Here is a 21230-nt window from a genome sequence, read left to right as displayed (position 1 = left end):
CATGAATGTGTTGGAGAACGTGATGAAATTGAATAAGAGTACTGCTCCTGACAGTGTCTAAGCCCAGTCCTTGTGAAGCAATCTGTCCTATTACATAAAGCAACTAATAGTTTGTGCATCATGTCTTGCTTTTTGGAATTATCTTGCTGTTTGTCAAGGGAGTATGATTTCCAAATGTTGTTACTTTGGGGCAAGGAACAAGAAACGAATGAGCTTGGCAGGCTTCGTCTCTGTCTTAGTTTTGTTCTAGCATCTTCCATGTAGCAGGCCTGGCATGAAGAGAGTGTATAAATCAGAAAGGAAAAACAAGAGAAGCCAAGAACATTTTTCACAGGACTGGTATACTTTTCCCTGTTCTCCAGGGGTCTCCGTTGACATTCCACCTTCCTAACTCCTGGAACTCTGAGTACCCTTCTTTTTCCCAACTCCCTCATTAATACTCGTTAGCAGAGTCAATTAGGAAAACCGTCTCCTTGCTGATTTTTAGATGGGCTACAAAATCAAACTGTGAGCTTAGGCTTTCAACATGTATCAGGCTGTCTTCCCACCTCATTGACCTCACAACGGAAACTTTACGTTGGACTGGGAAAATTTGACAAAGAGAGACGTCATTTAAAACCCTCTAAAGTTAGGCTGGAGTTGAGGCTCAGTGGCAGTGCACTCGCCTGGCATGTGTGAGGCACTGGGTTCGATCTTCAGTACCACATAAAGATAAATAAATAAAATAAAGGTATGGTGTCCATCTACAACTAAAAAAGATATTTAAAAAAAAAAAAAAAAACACCTTTAAAATCAATGCTTGTAGGTAAAGGTCTGGAGCCTGTTTGCAGCCTGGCTGTCTGTACCAGCTCAAACCTGGATCTGGGCAAGTTATTCAGCTTCCTGCCACACAGGGATGTTAATCATACCTGTCCTGCAGGGTGGCAGTGGGGGTGGAAGGCAGCATGTGGAGCCTCAGGACAATGCTGTCCCTTACTGCTGAATGTCCAGCAGCTGGCACAGAGCCTGGCCCCAGGAGGTGCCATACGTTCTTGCGGCTGATGTTGCTCTTCTCCACTGATGGAGTCATGATTTGTGAGGCCCTTGTGAAGCATTCCCAGGGCTGAGGCCTATGTTTGCCCTCACAGAAAAATACAAAATCCTCCATATGTGATCAAGACCTGTTTCCACGTTTCAGTCTGAGTTTTGGCACAGCAGAGAAAAAAGCTTCATAAGTTTCAGGCTTCTCTGATAATAGAAGGGCCTAATGTGATTATGGGAATCCCTACCCTCTCAAGATGTGCATTTACATTCACAACTTCATTAAGTCTTATATCTTTTTTTTTTTTTTTCCTCTTGGAAGTGAAAACCCCAAAACCTGAGGAATGTTCAGAAGAGACTTCCTCCTGAGAGGGCACTACCAGATCTCAGGTGCAACTGCAGAATATCTGAGTGAGTGGGGAGAATGCAGGCATCTCAGTGCACACACTGAGCTCTTTCACCATTCAGAACTGAGTTGCAATTGGTGCGGATTTAGTGATGGTTTCTGTTTCACCCTGAGATGAGCAGAAGTAAATCACCGTTTTGCACTGGGTTTGCAAAGATCATTCTATGTTACTGTGATGGATTCCTTTCTTAACCCTTACTAAAGAAGGCTAACTTTTTAGTCTCATTAAGGGTGGCTAAATGTTTTTAAACAAGGGAAGGGGTCTATCTAATTGAAAGACACTGTAGACAGTGACCCTGTCTTGCCTATCTTTTTAACCCCACTGTTTCTGGCCTGCATCTGGTATACGATAAGCCATGACTCATGATAAGCACTCATACATGTGATCCTTGACTTCCTCTCTCTTTTTGCCTGGTTCACAAGTAACCATGATGAAGTCCTCTAAGCATAGACCTGGAGAAGACCACGAAGGAGCAGAGGAGAGCAGCAGGCCAGGCTGAACTGCCCACTACCTTGCAGCCATGTAAATACTAATCCTTGCCCTAGTCCACTCAGGCTGTGTCCCTCACCTCCAAATTCATACGTGGAGACCTAATCACCAAGGTGGTGTTTTTAAGTGGGGTCTTTAGGAGGTGATGGTCCTGGGGGTGGGTCACAAATGGGATTAGTGCCCTTATGAAGGAGGCCCAAGGAAGCTTATTCACTCCATTTTCTCTTCTTCCATCTGAGGACAGAGCTAGAAGGAACCATCTTTGAAGCAGACAGCAAGCCCTCGCCAGACCTTCTGGCACCTTGGTCTTGGATTTTCCAGCTTTCAGAACGGTGAGCAATGAATTCTGCTGTTTGTGAATGAACCAGTCTGAGGTATTTTGTGATAGCAGCTCGAATGAGCTAAAACAGGCTGCTATAATAAAACTATGACCATGTAGCTTATAAAACAGGAATGATTGCTTATAGTTCTAGAGCCTGAGAAGGCCAAACAAGGTGCTGGCAGATCTGGTCTCTGGTGAAGTTCCCCTTCCTGAGAGATGGTGTCTTCTAGCTGTGTCACCACATGAAGGAAGGGGCAAATAAGCTCCCCGGGCTTCTTTTCTAATCCCATCCATGAGGGCGGAGCTCTCAGGACCTTATCATCTCCGAAGGCCTCACCTCCTAATACCACCACGTGGGGATCAGACTTCAGCCCACAGGTCTTAGAGTGACCCAAACTTTCAGACCACGGCAATCTTAACAGCTGAAAAAATCAGAGAATGTTGCTAAGCTTCCATCAGCTACGGCATCCCACTCCTCGTGCACAGTAGATCCTTTGAAAAATCAGTGTTCGTGGGTGATCTTAAAGGACGGATGAAATAAGGGATGCCTTAAATAAAGAAGGAGAACCCAGGGCCTCATTCCCTCGCCACTCCTCCCCGGGCCCTCACAGCTGTGTGTCGCAGTTGTCACCCATCTGTCCATTCTGTCCTGAGAGTTCCATGTGCCGGAGACCTCGGTGCTCTGGTTGGTATGTGGGAGGGGTCTCCGTCACTGGCTGGCACTGGCTCCCATCTTCTCTGCGGGTCTTCCTGGCCACACATCAGCAGCCCCGCGGTCCAACCGGCTCTACCCTGAGGTCAGGCCTGAGCTCTCGCCGTCTTTGGAGAGGAATTCCTCCAGCACCTGTCCTCTCCATTGAGTGAGTGGAAGCTCAGGAAATAGGACCTGCTGGGGTTTGAGTGCAGTCCCCAAAATTCAGGTGTTAGAAACTCAATCCCCCGTGCAACCGTGTGGCATAGGTGGATGACTGTCGTCAAAGCCAGCATCACGAGTGGGTTGTTATGAAAGTGAATTCAACCCTTCTTTTTTTCCCACATTTTTTATTAGTGCATTACAGTTGTACATAATGATGGCATTCATTACACATCCCTAAAGATAGCAATATAATTTGGCCACTATCACTCCCCAGCACGCCTCCCTTCCTCCCTCAGTTCAACCCCTCTCTCGCCCGGGATGCCTTCTGCCATGTTACGATGCAGCAAGGAGGCCCTCGTCAGATACAGCCCTCCACCTTGGACTTCCCAACCTTCAGAACCATGAGCCAAATAAGTTTCTGTTTATTACAGATGTCCCAGTCTCAGGTATAGAGTCACAACACCAGAAGACGGACGAAGAGAAGACCAGTCTGCAGTGGCGAACCCAGTCCTTAGACTAGGCTGCTCATGCCTCCGGGCTCCCCCACCTCCTCAGAAGCAAACCGTGGGCTGGGGTCCTCAGTGTCCTCTTTTGCCGTCACCTTCTGGGATTGGATTTCCTCTGTTGCCTGGGCACGTTCAGATCTCTGGATGCCCCTGCCTTTCCTGCCTGTCTCTGAGGCTCAATCAACACCTGTGGCATCCCTGGTCTAGCTGTCAGTTCTATCTGATGGAAACTCTGAGTCTCTTCCTGGTGACCCCTGACCTCGCCCCACCCTTCACGCATGGTGACCTCCCTACTTACTCACCTGTCTCTGCCTCCTCTGCGGCCAAACCATTTCCCCACCCTGTGCCAGGTCCTGACCTCTTCTAGGCTCTGTTCCAGCCTCCCCCTCTCACCCTTTCTCACTGAGCCTCAAGTTCTGCTGCAGATGATAATCCAACCAGCGGATCCCTGGAGACCCCAATGCTTAGGCCCAGGGAGTATGGATGAATGGATGCACGTGTGAACTTGAGTTTGGGATTGAAGGGATTGAGTCTTATTCATTTCTGTAAACTGAGGCCTCTGGTTTCCGTGCATTTACTGAATAAATTAATGTTTATTTTGGTGAGTGATTGTACAGACAAATGAATAAAAAAACAGAGGGGCGTCTTTCCATGGAAGTCCACCGGTCTTTCTGCAGCCCTGTCCAGTTCTATATCAGTGTCTTTATCAATCGCCATTCTTAAGTGAAAACCTCAAAAATGGTGTTAGGAAGGATATGAGTATTAAATTGGAAATAACAGAACATGAGCATTTACTAACATCATATTTCATTAATTCTAAGACACACGTTGTAGTGCCTATAAAAAGATGCATTATAAAACCAGTTGCATGTCATAGGTTAAAATCATTTAATTGGCTCTATTATTTTCTTCTTTATGGTAATTTTCAAAAAATGGTGCAACTTGCATTTGAAGGCGTCTTCTCTTTGATGAAATATGGTATGCAGGTTGATGTAATCCACAAAGACAATCAACAGGATAGAATAAATGGGAGTGACCAACAGGATGGAACTTTGTAGTGATAAACAATTCACTCCTGCACTTAAGTTCAAAAAAATCAATTGCACAAGTAAAAGATGAAGACAAGTTGGCTTAAATTCAGTTCCTGTCACAGTGGCAAGAATGGTCTTGGTAGACTGCTAATAAGAGTCAATAGCAATATCACTGCCCAAGAAGCGAATGCAATTGTAGTCTGTGCTCATAGAAATAGAGTGTTCCAAGAGAGGCTGAAATATCTCATTGTATTATTGTCTCTGGTCAGTTGGAATTTGAAATATTCTATTGCCACATTTTAAGAGGCACATTAACAAACTAGAGCATATGCTTTTATTGAAATTATACTTTGGAGTTAAAGCCTGAATCTATAATGAGAGATGACTTTATAAAAAACAGCCTAAGTAACTGTGTTATTGAATTTATTGTAAGAAAATTGTTGGATGTATTCTTCTTTGGGAGAACCCAGGGGAATTTTTTCTTTCATTCCCAGGTCCAGGAACAGATGTGTTTCCTGTTTGCTCTTAGAGAGGCTGAATTGCATAACAGTTCTTATTTCCCTTTTTGCCTTGGCTGCCAGGAAATTCAAAAGGCAAATTTGGTGTCTACACCTGGCCAAGTTTAGGACTCTCTAGGTACGTGTTTATGCGCTCCAATTACCTTGGGTCAATATTTCTTGCCCTTCACTAATTACTTTGATTACCCTGCTGTTATCAATTATGCTTTTTCGAGCTCCTTCAATTTTCTTTCGGAATGAATGAATGAATGAATGAACGAGAACCAAAATAATGAAGTGAAAAACGGATGCATAGTCCGAGGACAGCAACTGGAAAGAGAAGTGATGAGAGATATGGCTGAAGGAACTGGAACCATTTGGAAAACAGAAGACTCACTGGGAAATTAGAACAATCCTATAAACGTTTACAAGTCTATCTTACCTGGAAGATAGCGAAATCATCCTGTGCGACTCTCTGATGGTAAAATCAGTGGACGATATGGAGAAGTGTTGTTTTTTTTTTCTTTTTTTCCTTAATATCAAAGAGAAACTTGCCCCAAATTTGAGCTTCCCCAAATCAGAATGCTGCCTTGTGAGGTGGCGGGTTCCTGGTTTTCGGAAGTGCTTGAGTTGAAGCTGGATGGGATCATGATGGATCTTGGAAGTCCCATCTGCCGGTGAGTCAGCATTTTGTGAAATGCAAGCCGGGGTGGGTGAGGGTAGAAGACACCTGCTGACCAGAGGGGCTTCGCCAAGAACCTTGCCTTTGTGGGGGGATGCAGGGCAGCCCAGGGCCTGTAGGGAGAGAGGCCACTGCCCAGGGAGGGCTGTCTGGCTGCCCTTGGGGACGACCTTCCAAGCTCAGCCCCCACACTGCAAACAGAACAAAGAGAAATGAGGAATACAGATGTCAACACGGGCAAGCACAGGCCTCCAACCAGCCTTCCTGCTCTCTGCAGTCCTCCCCATCAGGGGACAAGAATGTGGCACTCTCCATTCCCCAGGGGTCTTTTATATTCCCTCTCCACGGTCGGAATTCCATGCTCCACTCTGATTGGCCAACAATGACCTCATTGTCTCCTGGCTGGCTGCGGCAATCCATCTGCCCTGGCACCCCCTTCCCTCCTTCCCAGTTCCTCTGACTCCAAAGTGGCGCAGCCCTTTCTGCCCTCAAGTTCACAGCTCCCATTGTCCTCGACCTGATGTCCCATGCCTTTCCTGATGTCATTAGCCATGCAGATTTATGCGGGGCTTCTCCCCGTCCTTTACCATCGTCCCTGCTCTGTTAGTATTCAACGTTTTCCTTTCTCTCCACTCTGCGGTTAGCAGGTCTTACTCCAAACTGCCTCAGACCCACTAGCAGCGTGGTGGGACAGCTGGGCGTGGGAACCACAGGGCACTCCTGTGGACAGATGGAGCTGGTGGAGAGGACAGGAAAGCGCCCCCCCCCCCCCCCCCCCCCCCCCCCGGGCCCAGGGCCCAGCTGCTGAGGGACAGAGCCAAGAGTAGGAGGGGAAGAATGAGTGGCCTCACCAGCCCAGGCTAAAAACAGAGCCGGCCTCCTCCGAGTGTTCCATGGATTAGGGTCCTCTTCCTGTCCTCTCCCTTCCTACTCTGTCTCTCCAAGCACCCACCTGCAAGTCACCCAGCCACTGTGGAGCTTCTCTCCCATCAAGGCCACCCAGGATATTCATCTTCATTCAACTTTCACACTCACACAAGGAAGAGGAGGAGGAGCCCACAGAGTGATCTGTCCTGTCCTCTTCACTTACCTCTTAGGGTGGCCAGGCCCCAACCAGCTGGCTCTACAGCTTTGAAATCATTTACTGCCTGAGACCTCAGAAGGCTGGAACCCAGCCAAGGCCATAAACTTGGTTCAAAGTGCTGTTTGATGGTTTATGGTGAAGGGCAGACGACGCTCCGCTCCTTGGCCCGGGGCCTGCCCCTACATCACGGAGCAGACCCGCCAGCCACTCTTCTCAGAGCCCACACCCGTGGGTGGCCCTGAGATGCGGGGCCACAGACATAAGCAGACCTGGATCCTGTGTCCCGGGGTCCTTAGGCACCGACATCCTCATGCACCTCAGGACCCCAGGACTCACACACAAGTATTTGCACACTCAGGTGCTCACACACCCAGGTCCTCACCCACCTGGGTGTTCACATGGCCTGGTTCTTACTGTGGACCCATTAGACACACACACAAAGGTCAAGGGTCACAGAGCAAGCACTTAAATCCCTATGAGATGGGCCTCAGGAAGCGGGGGGGCCTTCACTTCCACATCCTCTGCTGGGGAAAAAGGGTCTGCAAATGAGCAGCCTTGTGGGAAAAGACCACAAAAGTCCCATAAAAGAGGTATGGGAACCGGGTGCGGTGGCACAGGCCTGTAATCCCAGGGGCTGAGGCAGGAGGATGGCGAGTTCAAAGCCAGCCTCAGCAAAAGTGAGGTGCTAAACAACCCAGTGAGACCCTGTCTCTAAATAAAATATAAAATAGGGCTGGGGGTGTGCCTCAGTGGTCAAGTGCCCCTGAGTTCAATCCCTGGTACTCTCTCCCCAACAAAATAAAGGAGGTTATGGGGGGGGGGGGAAGAGGGGCAGGAATTTGCATATTGAGGGTGTATACTCCAAGTGGAATGTTCCCCAGCATTTATCTAAACAAAACTCCCTCTCCCCTATTTAAAAACAGGTTGTAGTACCTATCCTCACCCCTTGAACTACAGGAAACTCCCCCCACCCCATATTCACTCCCATGGATTCCTGAGACTCCTCTCACCCATGGGAGGTCTTCCCTGGTTGGCATCCCTCACCCACTCTAGGGGTCTACTTTTTCCTGACTCCATTCCTCAGACTGAGCACAAGCCCTTCCCTCAATTCCCACCTTGACAGCAAAAACCGGACTGTGAATATTCAATGAGAGTTTTACCTAGAGCTGGGGTTAAGGGTTTTACAGTACAGCCACAAAGAAACAGCATTATACTCAGTCTCAAATAGAAGGGAACACAGGACCCACAGGCACTGCCATCGATGCCATCACGCCGGCCTCCATCTGAGTCTGAACCCACCCACAGCTTCCGCAGAGCCCCCTCTCCCCAGCACCTCTGCACAAAGCCTGGGCACTACTTTTCAAGATTCGAGGAGAGAAAACTGCGACTGTCCTCATCTTGTTCCAGGCCTCATTTCCTGTCTCTGCATTCTCCTTCCTGATGATTGGCAGTGGCACGGTTCATTCGTTTCAGGACCCTGAAATGACTCATCCAACACCCTGGTCTCTGGGTTCCTCCATCTACTCACCTCCAACCACCTTTTCCTTCACGTGGTTCCTGTAGGCAGCTGGGACCTTATCATCACAAACAGCACCAGCTCTGAAATTACCCTTTTAGAACTCCCAACGGGGCCATGAAAAGACACGGAAGGACCTTAAATGAAAGAGGCCAATCTGGAAAAGCTACTGCTGTACAATTCCAACTCTGGAAAAGACAAAACTATGGAGACAGTAAAAGGATCTGTGGCTTCCAGGGGTCTGGGGAAAGGCAGGATGAAGAGGATTGTGCAACTATTTTGCATGGATACCCTGATGGTGGGTACATGTCATTGTACATTAGTCACGACCCACAGAATGTGCAGCCGCAGGAGTGAACCCTAATTGCCTTGGAGTGATGGTCACATCATTAGTTCACTGAGGACCACAACGTGCCATTCTGACCAGGGTTGACCATAGCATGGACTGAGCATGCGCAGAGCATGGGGAAACTGAGCATGCGCAGAACACGGGAGACTGAGCATGCTCAGAGCACGGGTTGCATACAAAACTTCCTTGGATTTTTGCTGTAGATCTAAAACTGCTTGAAAAAAATTAAAATCTACTTATAAAAGATTCCAATTAGCTTCCTGTCCTTCTAGTGCACTGCTGTAGTACCCTTTGGGCAGCAATTCTTTGTTACATCGAGACCCAGCCTGTCTTGGCGGCATCCCTGGTCCCACTTAGATTCCGAGGCTCGGGCTGATCAAGACCCCCCCACAGCTACCCGCCACCCTCTGCTCCTTTCTGTCCCTGCAAGACCCTCACTCTGACCATCTCTGTAGCTGCTTCCCCATCCCTGTGCCTGGTATTTCCACAGAAGATGTTTCTAGAGAAAAAATTTACAGCAAATCAACCCATGAACTTTGAATTCAAGACCACAGCCTCAACAGGGTGTTGGAAGACACAGAAGCTTTCAGATACGCTCTCTTCTTCCTGTCACCAAACCTAGCATCCTTTCTGCATCCCCCCACCTCCTCTTCTTCAGGAAGGATACCTCAGATCACTTAGTACATTCTCTCCAACTCAAAAAGAAACCCAGACCCGTTAGCATTCACCTCTCACCTTCCCCAGCTCTCTGGTCTCCAAGGCAACCACCAAGCTACTTTCTGTCCCTACAGATTTACCTATTCTAGACACGTTAACATAAGGTGAATCATGTAATATGTGGTCTTTGGAGTTTGAAGAGGTCGAAAGTGTCCTTCCCTTAATCCACACCAAACCCTTGGTTTGAAGTCTAGACTCAGGCCGGCTCTCTCCTCTTCATGGACTTTGCTCCTGCAGAGATCACCAATTCCTCCTGCACCACCAAGCTCTTGCTCTTTTCAAAGGCCATTCACATCACTTGACAAACATACTCAAAATGAAAGAGACACATGATTACAGACACCGTCATTAACCATCAGAGAAATGTTAATCAAAACCACAGTGAAATGTCACATCACACCTACGAATATGGCTATAATAATAATAAAGAAAAGACAGCTGATAACCAGAGTTGGCTAGGATGGGAAGAAATTGAAACACAAATTCACAGCTGATGTTAATGTTAAGTGGTATAGCTGTTTTGGAAAACAGTCTAGAAGCTCCTCAAAAAAAATTAAACAAATGGTTACCATATAAGCCAATAATTCCACTCCAAGGTACCTATCAAGACAAATGAGAACAAATGTTCCCATGGATGTCCACACAAGCATTATTTATAAGACTTTAAAAAACGTAGAAACAACCCAAATGTTCTCAAACGGATGAATGGAAAAATAAAATGCCATATATCCATACAAATGATACCATTTTGTAATAAAAGTAATAAACTGGTGCATGCTACAATATAGATGAACCTTGACAATTATACTAAATGAAAGAAACCAAACTCAAAAAACCATATATTACATGATTCTACCTAGATTAACATGTACAGAATAGGAAATCTGTAGACACAGAAAGTAGATTGGTGGCTGCCTGGCAACGGAGAGCTGGGGAGGGTGAGGAGTGAGGGCTACGGGTCTAGGGTTCCCTTCTGAGTTGATGAGGTCTGCTAAAATTGATGGTGGGGATGGTTGTGCAATGACATGAACCTACTAGAAACTATTTAACAGCACATTCTGAGTGAGCAAATTGTATGGCATGAAATTGTATCTCAATAAAGCTGCTATTCAAAAGAGAAAAGCTTTGAACCTTCATTCTGCTCCACCTTTCATCCATTCTTAATTTTTCATAGCAAAACTGTTTGGAATGGTTGCTTTTACTTGTCTCTACTTTCTTACCTCCATTCATCACTTATCATCATCATTTATTACTATCATTATAATATTATTTATTTATTTTTATTTGTATGGAGGCCACAGAGGCAAGGAGTTGGGTCATACACATTCTTCAACTCATGACTATCATGGCCCCTTACGATCCAGGCTCCTTATGCTTTATTTTCTCCTCTGCCTTCCTGATCCCAATTCTCCTTTCCTAACCACCACATAAACACCCAATGCCTAAGCACTTGAATGCACATTATTTTTAGAAAGCAATGGTGTTGTATCATGTTTTCGTGTTTCTCATGTGCAAAAATGGTACAGCACTAGCCCAGCTTCAGAGACAGTGTGCACAGTGGCCAGAGTGTAGGCTGCACTTCCAGCTTGACCCCTTGCTCATTGGGTGACTTCAAATCAGTTACTCAACGTGCAGTGTTTCCATTCCACATTTGTAAAATGAGGACTCGTTCAACAAACATTCACAAGAATTTATCAGGATTTTTCCATGTGCCAGGCACTGTTTCAGGCTCCCAGGATAAGGACAAAAACCCCTACTTTCATCTAGAATTGCTATAAAGATAAAATAAATTAGAATATAAGAAAATCTTCTCGGTGCTATGTTTGTTTTTCACTCACATCTCATCTTTACTGCCTCTTCTATCATGGCTGATAATACTCCGTAGTTTGTGTCCACGATGTTTTACTTGCTTATTCTCTAATGAGGGAGACCTGGGTTGTGAGAGAAGAAGACTCAGAGATAAGAGTATTTAGAATAAAAGAAGGGCAGAAGTTTACACACACAGAGGCTACTCAATCTCAGGCCTGGGCTGATTTGTTCTTCTGTCTTTGGGGGCTGAAAACATGTCCCACCAAATCTTCAGACAGGTCAGGAACAGCACTGTATGTGGTTTGTCTGGCATTGTTCAATCAGGAAGAACACCCCAGAACAGAACCCTGGGATAAGCTGGGTCCCAATAATCAGTGTGAGTTCCACTCAGTGAATGTGGATTACAGCAAAATGGAACAAAGACGGTCCTGACTTCTGCATGAACCGCCTCACTAGAAAACTGTTTAGAATGAAGATCTTTCAGAAGCCATATGTTATGAGGTGTCTCCCCAAAGCTCATATGTGAATCAGTGCAAAAAAATTAGGAGAGGAAATGATTGGATCAGTGCTCATCTGCTCATAGGGATTAGCGGGTGGTAACTACAGGCAGGTAGGGTGTGTGTGGAGGAGGTGGATCTCCGGAGGCATGCCTTGGTGGGATGTATTTTGTCTCTGGAAAGCAGAGTCTCTCTCTGCTTCCTGGTTCCGTGTCCCAAGCTGCCTTCCTCTTCCATATTTTTCTGCCATCATGTTCTGCCTCATCTCAGAAGAGACCTCTGAAACCATGAGCCCCAAATGAACTTTTCCTCCTCTAAAATTGTTCTTTTCATGTCTTTTGGTGATAGCTGTGAAAAAGCTGACTAAAACACCATCCGCATGATTTTCCACTTACCCAGAAAATACTTTTCCTTTAAATGCATGAAATCATTTTAATTGAATCACTGATTCTCTGAAACTTGGGGGGGGGGAAGTCAACACGCAAAGAGGCACAAAGAAATCAGTTTTTAGAAAAATTAATATTTCAAATAAAAATCACAACACGCATTTTAAGGAAAATATACCAAGTCACCAATGTGACCAAGCTTTTGTTCTTCTTCTTATAGGAGAAAAAGAGCATTTGTTCTTTTCATATGATTATCCTACCCGTGAAGGTCAGTACCGGCGTTCAGACATTAGCATCGCACAAGGCAGGAATAGAACTGTTTCTTGTTGTCAGTCAGCAATATGTGAGGTATGCTTAAAGCTTTCATTTATTTGGGAGAACGGAATTAGATAACCCTTTCATTTGTCATATTTGTTGTTCCTGCTGTTTATCTCAGTGTGCAAAATGTCCTGAGACTGTGGGATGTGACATATGCATTCATAATGGCATCAGGACAAAGGGTCAGCGTGGATCCGACAGTTGCTCCACGTTTTGGTCACAGGACTGAGATGTACATTCCTTAGCACACCCCTCATAGATCTGCGCGTGAGCCTTTCTATAAAACTGCTCAGAAACAGGAATGCTGGGACATAAATGACATAATAAGTGATACCTTTAACTACTATCCAAGTATATAAACTACCTAATAATAAATTGGAAAGGTAGCAGAAACAAATGTATCATACTACCTATAAGTAAATAGAATGAATGCTCTAATAATAATACAACGGTTATAGGTTAGTTTATTAAAGCATTTTGAGTGGACAACCTAAAATAAAAGGTTACAGGAAATTTTAAAGAAAAAAATGCTGTATAAAAACAAACCAAAAGAAAGCTGGCATTACTATATTAAAAACACACAAAGCAGGTGTTAAGGGGGAAAATAGCACTGGCTACAAAGCACTTCCTTTATAAGACAAAAGATTCAGTCCACCAGAAAGATACCAATGTTCAAGTTTTCTTGCAGAAATAGCCTCAAAATATATAAAGTAAAAACTTAAAAGTATAAAAGAAGAAATGGACAAAATCACATAGTAGTTGAGGATTTTAATAGAAGCCTCCTCAGTAATTGATAAAATGAGCAGATTAAAAGAAATAGAAAAATGTTTAGAATATAAGAAAAACCAGCATCAGCAAAATGGATCTAATCGACTTACATAGAGCATTGCACTTAACATATGAAGAGAACACATTCTTTTTCATTGTATGTGAAATAATTAGAAAAACTGACCATATGTTTGAGTCTAGGATGAGTCTCAATGGGTTTCAGTGACTGAGACTATTGCAGAATGTCAATAGCAAAAATACAGTTAGAGGGAGGGGGTGTGGAGAGAAAGGAACACTTTGACACTGCTGTTGTGGGAGTGTAAATTAGTACAATCACTATGGAATCAGTATGGAGGTCCCCCAAAGGCTATGCCAGAGGACCCAGCTGTACCTCTCCTCAATATTTATCCTGAAGAAGTAAAGTCATATTACTACAGGGACACAGGTACTCATGACTATAGCAGCACGATTTCCAACAGCCAGACTCTGGAACCAGCCTAGGTGTCTATCAACAGCTGAATGGATAAAGAAAACGTGGTATATATACAATAGAATTTTACTCAGCCCTAAAGGAAAATGCCATTATGCCATTTGCAGGAAAATGGATAGCACTAAAGACCATCATGTTAAGCAAAATAAGTAAAATTCAGAGGTGGAGGGTCATATGTTTTCTCTCATATGCAGAAGCTGGAGAGGAAAATGGAAAAGAAAGGTGGGGGTGGATAGCCTAAAAATCAAAGGGAAATCAGAAGAGGAAAGGAATCAAAGAGTGAGAGGTGGTGAGGGAGGGGGAAAATGCTGGGGAGTGGTATTGGTCAAAATATATTGTTATACTGTATGCATGGATGAGTATATAACAACAAATCCATCAATATGTACAACTATAAGGTAACCAATTCAAAAATGAAGAAAAATATAAATAAAATTTTAAAAAATATAGCTGGAAAAATCCCTCAAATATTTGAAAATTAAGCAATTTTCTAAATTGCTTCTAAATAATCCATGGATAAAAAAAGAAATCAAAATGGAAAAATATAAAATATTTAGAAGTAATAATAATAAAGATGTTATACATAATAACTTGTGGCGTGCAGCTAACACTTGTCATAGAGAGCATTTATAATTCTTAATGCATATATTAGGAGAGAAGAAAGACTATCATTCAACCCAGGGAAGCTAAAAAAAGTCAAGAAATTGAACCTTTGCGGCTGGGGTTGTGGCTCAGAGATAGAGCACTCACCTAGCACATGCGAGGCCCTGGGTTCGATCCTCAGCACCACATAAAAATAAATAAATAAAGATATTGTGTCAAACTAAAAAATAAATATAAAATAAATTGAACCTTAAAAAGTAAAGCTGGCACCGTGCTGCATGCCTGTAATCCCAGCAGCTCAGGAGGCTGAGACAGGAGGATCGCAAGTTCAAAGACAGCCTAGAAATGGTGGGGTGATAAGCAACTCAGTGAGACCCTGTCTCTAAATAAAATACAAAATAGGGCTGAGGATGTGGCTCAGTGGTCCAGTGCCCGAGTTCAATCCCCAGTATCTGTCCCTCTACCCCCCCGAAAAAAGTAAAGCAAATAACATGATACAGACAGGAGTAGAAATGCATGAACTAGAAATAAGCAAATGAGGAAACTTTCAATATACTCAAAGGTTGAGTTATTATTATTATTAATCTTTGAAAAGATTAATAAACATTGGTAAGACAAATTTTAAAAAGAAAGGAGATAGACAATCTCAGGAATGAAAAAAGGGGAATTACTACAGATCCTGCAAACATTAAAAAGATTTTAAAAATAAACAATTTTGTGCCAATAAATTTGAAAATTTTGAGGAAACATGCAAAACCTAGAACGAGAAAAAATATCTGAACACTCACAAACGAGTATGGAAATCAAATATAGAAATAAAATCTCCCTGAAAGAAATCTGCAAGCCCAGAAAGCTTTACCAGTAAATTCTACTAACCAGTTAAGGAAAAAAAAAATGCCCAGGTAATACAAAGTCTTTTAGGGAATAGAAAAATCTAAGCATACTCTCCAACTCATTTGAAAAGGCCAAGGCAATCTTAACGCCATGGTTGTCCAACTAGTTCATTAGAAGAAAGGAAAATACAGGGCCAATCTCACTTGTGAAAAAAAAGAGGTAAAAATTCCAAACAAAATATTAAAAAGTCAAGTCCGGCAATATACCAAAAGGATACCATGGCAAATTTGTTCGGCACTCAAAAGTCAATACGTCTAATTTTTTACCTTATCAGAGAAAATAGGATAAGTCATATGATCATCTCATTTGATATTTAACATATTTCTTAAAACTTTTTTAAAAAAAATCTTTAAGCAAATTAGGAGTAAACTGTAGCTTTGTTAATCTACAAAAAGTATTTTAAAAATGAAATGCAGAATATCTAGAATAAAAGTTGTAGGAATGGAAAAGGAAATAAATCTTCCATTATCCACAGGTGACATGGCTTTTATATGGAGAGCATCCAAAATAATTTAAGATAAATCATTTGCATTTGTAAAAGATATTAGCAAGGCTGCTAGTAAAAGCTTATCTAAGCCTGTTCCTGTTTATAAATAATAGGAATTTTTTTCTCATAGTTCTGGAGGCTGGGAAATGCAAGATCAAGGTGCCCCCAGGTATCGAGGCTGGTGAGGACTCACGCTGTGCTTCACAGAGGATGCCTGTTGCTGGGACCTGACGCGGCAGAGTGCAACAGGTTGATTCCTTTTATCAGGGCCCTAATTTCATTATTGAGGACAGAGCCCCCATGACTTAATCACCTCTTGAAGCTCCACCTCTTAATACACTGGTATTAAGTTTCAACATGAGTTTTGGAGGGACACAAGCCTTCAAACCATAAGCAAAAGTCAACATACAAAAAAAATTATTCGCTTTTTAAATTTTTTTCTATAGAATTAGGAAATGAAAATGTAAAAGGACACTCTTAAATAATATAAAAATTCATAAACTAACTAAATAAGGTTTAAATTGGGCTGGGGGTACAGTAGTGTGTGCAAGGACCTGAGTTTGAGCCCCAACATTGCAAAAAGAAAACAAAACCAACCAACCAACCAAAACCCCTGACATATAAGACTTGCATACAGAAAACTATATAGGACCTTTTCCTTTGTCTTTCTTTTCCTTCCCCTCGCTCCCCACCCCCAACCCACCCCCAGCACTACAGATTGAACAGAAGGATACTTTAAAATGTCAGCCCTTTTTTTTTTAGTTTTTTTGAGACAGAATCTCACTAAGTGCCCAGGTTGGCCTCAAATTTGTGATCCTCCTGCTTCAGCCCCCTAAATTGCTGGGATTATGGTCACATACTACCACCCCAGCTATAAAATATTTTTGAGGGAAGATTAAATTCCTAAATATATGGGGTAAGAATAGATAATGTCCATGGAGAGGTAGATACATGCTTCCCCTAAGCTGATCTGTAAATTCAATTGTGGATTTTAAGACTGTAAAGACCAAGGATTAACACAGAATCACTCCAAAAGAATGAAGTATGAGGACTTGCCTTCCTTGAAATTATATAGTAAATGATCATATAATCATATGTTATTATAATGCTCCAGAAGTCAAAGCACTGCGGTATTGCTACAAGAATAGACTAATGCAATAGAAAGGAAGTGCAGGAACAGACTCATGCATAATGGACATTTGATACGACAAAGGTAAAATCTCCAGCTAAATCAACTCTACTTCTAAATGTGAAAAGTAAATAATATATTTTCTAAAAATTAATAAGCAGGAACATCTTCATGACCTCAGAGCAGTAAATTATTTTTAAAATAGAGCATCAGAAGCCGCACAAGAAAAGATGGATTATTTAAACCACACTAAAATTAAGGTGTGTGTGTGTGTGTGTGTGTGTTTAAGAGACAGCATTAAAAGAGTAGAAGAAACAGGCTGGTGATGAAGCTCAGAGGTAGAGCACTTGCCTACTAGGCACAATGTCCTGAGTTCCATCCCCAGCACACACACACATACACACAATAAGATTTTTGGAACACAAATCATTGACAAAGGGTACAAATTTAAGACATTTAAATGCCCACAAATCAATATAAAGAATGTGTAGAACAAAAGGTTTGAATAAGCACTTCCAAAAAAAGAAAACCCAAATGACTAAAACCATGTGAAAAGATGTTTGTACCACACGAGATGTCTTTTGTTCTCCCCTGCAGATTCACCAAACCTCTCCAGCCCGTGGGGACTCCCACAGAGAAAGGAGGAGAGTAAGGCCAGGGTGTGTCCATTGCTGCCCTCCCTGCAACTGGTTGCCTTGGACAAGCTGCGTTCATCCTCCAAGGGCATCCGCTTTTAGGAACTCTGTCTCTTTGGCTTCAAGGTGGTGAAAGAGTTAACCTTGAATTTCTGCACTATCTCTATTTCTCCTCACCAGCCCACACCCATATGAAACCATTCTGGTCTCTCTCTCTCTCTCTCTCTCTCTCTCTCTCTCTCTCTCCCTCTCTGTCACACACACACACACACACACACACACACACACACTTTTTATCATAAATTGGGTTTTTCCTGTTGGGGCTTTGATGGATACTTAACTCATTCTCATTACTAAAAAAACACAATGCAGATTACAACCATAAAAGAATATTTCATACTCACCAGGATGGCTAAAGTAAAAAAATATTGACAAAAGCCACGTGTTAGTAGGAGAACTCTTGTACACTGCTGGTAACATAAATGGGCATAACCCACTTTGGAAAGCAGATTGATTTTACCTAGCAAATTGAACACTGAGCTAGCAAACTGGGTCCTCCATCCATATCCCAGGGCAGGGTCCTTGAACTTTACCCTCCCCTTAGCACACTCAGAGGTCTTGTTAAAACACACATATGGGGCCCTTCTCCCATTGTGTCTAATTCAAGTCTGAAGTGGGAGCTGAGATTGTGCGTTTCCCTGGTGACTTGATGTAGGACTACATGAGAATCCTTGTCCTAGAAATATGCACACATGCATCAGAAGAAGGTTCATGGCACCATTATCTCAAAAATAATAAAAATGGAAATAATTCATATGAAACCATTCTGGTCTCTCTCTAATTTACAGTCTATCCACTGTAAATTAGACAAATAAATGATGGAATACAGAATCCTAATCAACACTACAAGGGAATGGATGAATCAGGAGGCAAGCAAGACTCAGAAAAATGTTCTTTAGGGATTATTAAGACAAGCAGGAGACTGATAATCACAAGATTATCATGGGGGTTACTCTATGGGACAGGAAGGAGATGTGACTGGAAGACGTACTGGGTACTTGGTATTACCATCCATGTCCTAGTCTAGTTAGTGATTGATTGCACAGATGTTTGTTCTATAGTTATTCTTTGAAGTGAATATATCTATCTTTGGACCAAGCTCTGGGAACACTGCCCTAGAGCCTCCAAGTGAATCTATCAAAAGCTAAAAATTCCATACCAGTACTTTCTCCAAGTCTGGGTCACTCATTTCTGGAAAGTGAATGAGACATAAATAATCTAAGCTTTTCCTCCAGCTCATGGTACCAGTGGGCTGAACGGGTCCTCCCACCATCCTCTGAGTCTCTTCTGAACAACTGTGGGGGCACTTTCACACCTCCACCAAGACAAGTCATAATATATAAATAGTGCTTGTGGTCTAAATCCACATGCACTTAGGAAAGAAGCATTTCTTTTCTTACCAGAAATGTAATTAGTGGAGATGCAACTTTTCTACAAAAAAAAAAAAAAAAAAGAAAGAAAGAAACATATTTTTCACCATTATGCAATATAATTTAGCTCCTGTGAGCCAAGCTTTTCACATGTCATTCTAGAAAAGAGTCATTGTTCTATATTTGCATAAGCAAAGGTTCTTTGTGGATATTTTTTCCCCCAGAACAATGAAAGGAGTCTGCTTCAAAGTTAATCCAAGACAGAAAACTGTTTCCAACCTTCAAATGAAACTGAATATGTTGTTACTTCCATATAAAAGTCTGCTTATTGCTTCCTTCTTGTCTGCCTCCTCCTTCTTCCTTCACATCAGCAGTGATTTCATTCTCCACCACAGAACCTCTTCAGTTTTGATGCGCTTGCCCTGTTAGAAATTTCTTTCTTTACTGAAATAGTTCTCCTAGGGAGTTTTCAGCTAGTTGGTTCTGTTGCTGCCCCTCAGGGTGAGTATAAATCTAATCCCTCTTCCATGTGACAGCCTATCAAATTCATGAACAGTGACACGTCTTCCCTATATGCTCTTTCTCTTTGTTTCTCATCCACTTCCCATATGGTGGTTTTGAACCCCTTCTCCATCTTGTTGGACATGTTTTCAGATTCCATTTGTCTCTCCCAAGAAGGGAGCTCAGACCTGAGGTCAAGTTCCAGCTGTGGGGGAGGAAAAACTGTTTCTCTTCTTCTTGTCTCAGGTTACTTGGCTGAGGCCTTGCAAATGAAGCTGACAAGAGGCAGATGAAGAAAAGAAAAACAAGCATAAGTTGGTTAATATCTGTAACATGCATACACATGGAGCACCTGACAATGAGTAACTCAAGGGAGTGGTTAGAACTTGGGTCTCTATAGCATCTGTCTTCATCCATTTTCCATCACTGTAACAAAATACCGGAGGCTGGGTGATGTATAAAGAAAATAGGTTTATTGAGCCCTCAGTCTTGGAGGCTGAAAGTCCAAGATTGGGTTGACCTTCTAGTCCCCTTGATTCAGCCTCTGTTGAGGGACTTAATGGTGAATGGCATCTTGGTTGGAGCACGTGTGCAAGTGATCACAGGGTAAGACGAGAAGCCAGAGAGAGGGGAGTGGTCAGTCTTAATTTACTTTTAATTGCTTTAAAGTAATTTTAATTTGTAATTGACACATAGAAGTTATATTTGTTTATGTACGATGTAATAATTCAATGCATGTATAAATGTGTAATGATCAATCTGGATAATTAGCACTTCCATCTCTTTATCATTCTTTTATGTTTGGAAGCTTGAATTCCTTGCTCCTAGATTTTGTTTGTTTGTACTGTCTTATGGTGCCCAGCCACTAAGCTACATTCCCGGCCCTCTCTTCTAGTTTTATGTAGAATAAACAAGTGGTTAATACCAGCAACTCAGGACGCTGAGGCAGGAGGATCCCAAGTTTGAGGTCAGCATGGGCCACTTGGTGAGACCCTGTCTTGAAAACTAAAAAGGGCTGAGGATGTAGCTCCGTGGTAGAGCACCCCTGGGTTCAACCCTCAGTCCTGAAAAGAAAGAATATCCTGGCCTTCAGTCATCACTAGCTTACTGTGCTCTTTGTGATTAACGTTTTTAGCTCCCACCCAGGTGTGAGAACATGCTGCATCTGTCTTTCTGTGTTTCTGTGTCTGGCTTGCTTTACTTACTGACCTCCAGTTCCACTCATTTTGCCACAAATGGCAGGATTTTATTCTTTTCTTTAAATAGCTAAATATGATTCTATTATGCATTTTACTACTTTTTCCTTATCCGTTCACCTACCATGGGACACCTCCATAGATCCCATATCTTGGCTTTTGTAACCGGTGCAGCCATAAATACAGGAGTGCAGGTATCTCCTTGATATGCCTGTTTCATTTCCTTTGGGTTTATTCCCCAGACATGGGATAGCTGGGTCACATGGTAGATCTATTTTTAGCTTTTTGAGGAACCTCCATGCTGTTCTCCACATTGGCAGTACTAATTTCCATCCCTCCAACAATATAGGATTCCCCTTTCTCCACATCCTTGCTATCATTTGTTATTTTTTTTTTGTCTTTTTTGATTACAGTCATTCTAATCAGCATGAAATGATGTCTAATTGTGGTTTTGATTTGCATTTTCCCGATCGCCAGTGATGTTAAGCAGTTTTTCATTTACTTGTTTGCTATTTGTATTTCTTCTTGAAGAAATATCTATTCATAACACTCGCCTGTTTTGCGATCAGATTATTTGGTTTCCTGAGTTCTCCATACGTTCTGGTTCTGAC

Source organism: Callospermophilus lateralis, chromosome 7, assembly GCF_048772815.1.
Source record: "Callospermophilus lateralis isolate mCalLat2 chromosome 7, mCalLat2.hap1, whole genome shotgun sequence".
In the NCBI taxonomy this organism is placed as follows: domain Eukaryota; kingdom Metazoa; phylum Chordata; class Mammalia; order Rodentia; family Sciuridae; genus Callospermophilus; species Callospermophilus lateralis.
The sequence above is the reverse complement of the archived record's forward strand: the minus strand, read 5'-3'. Positions refer to the sequence as shown.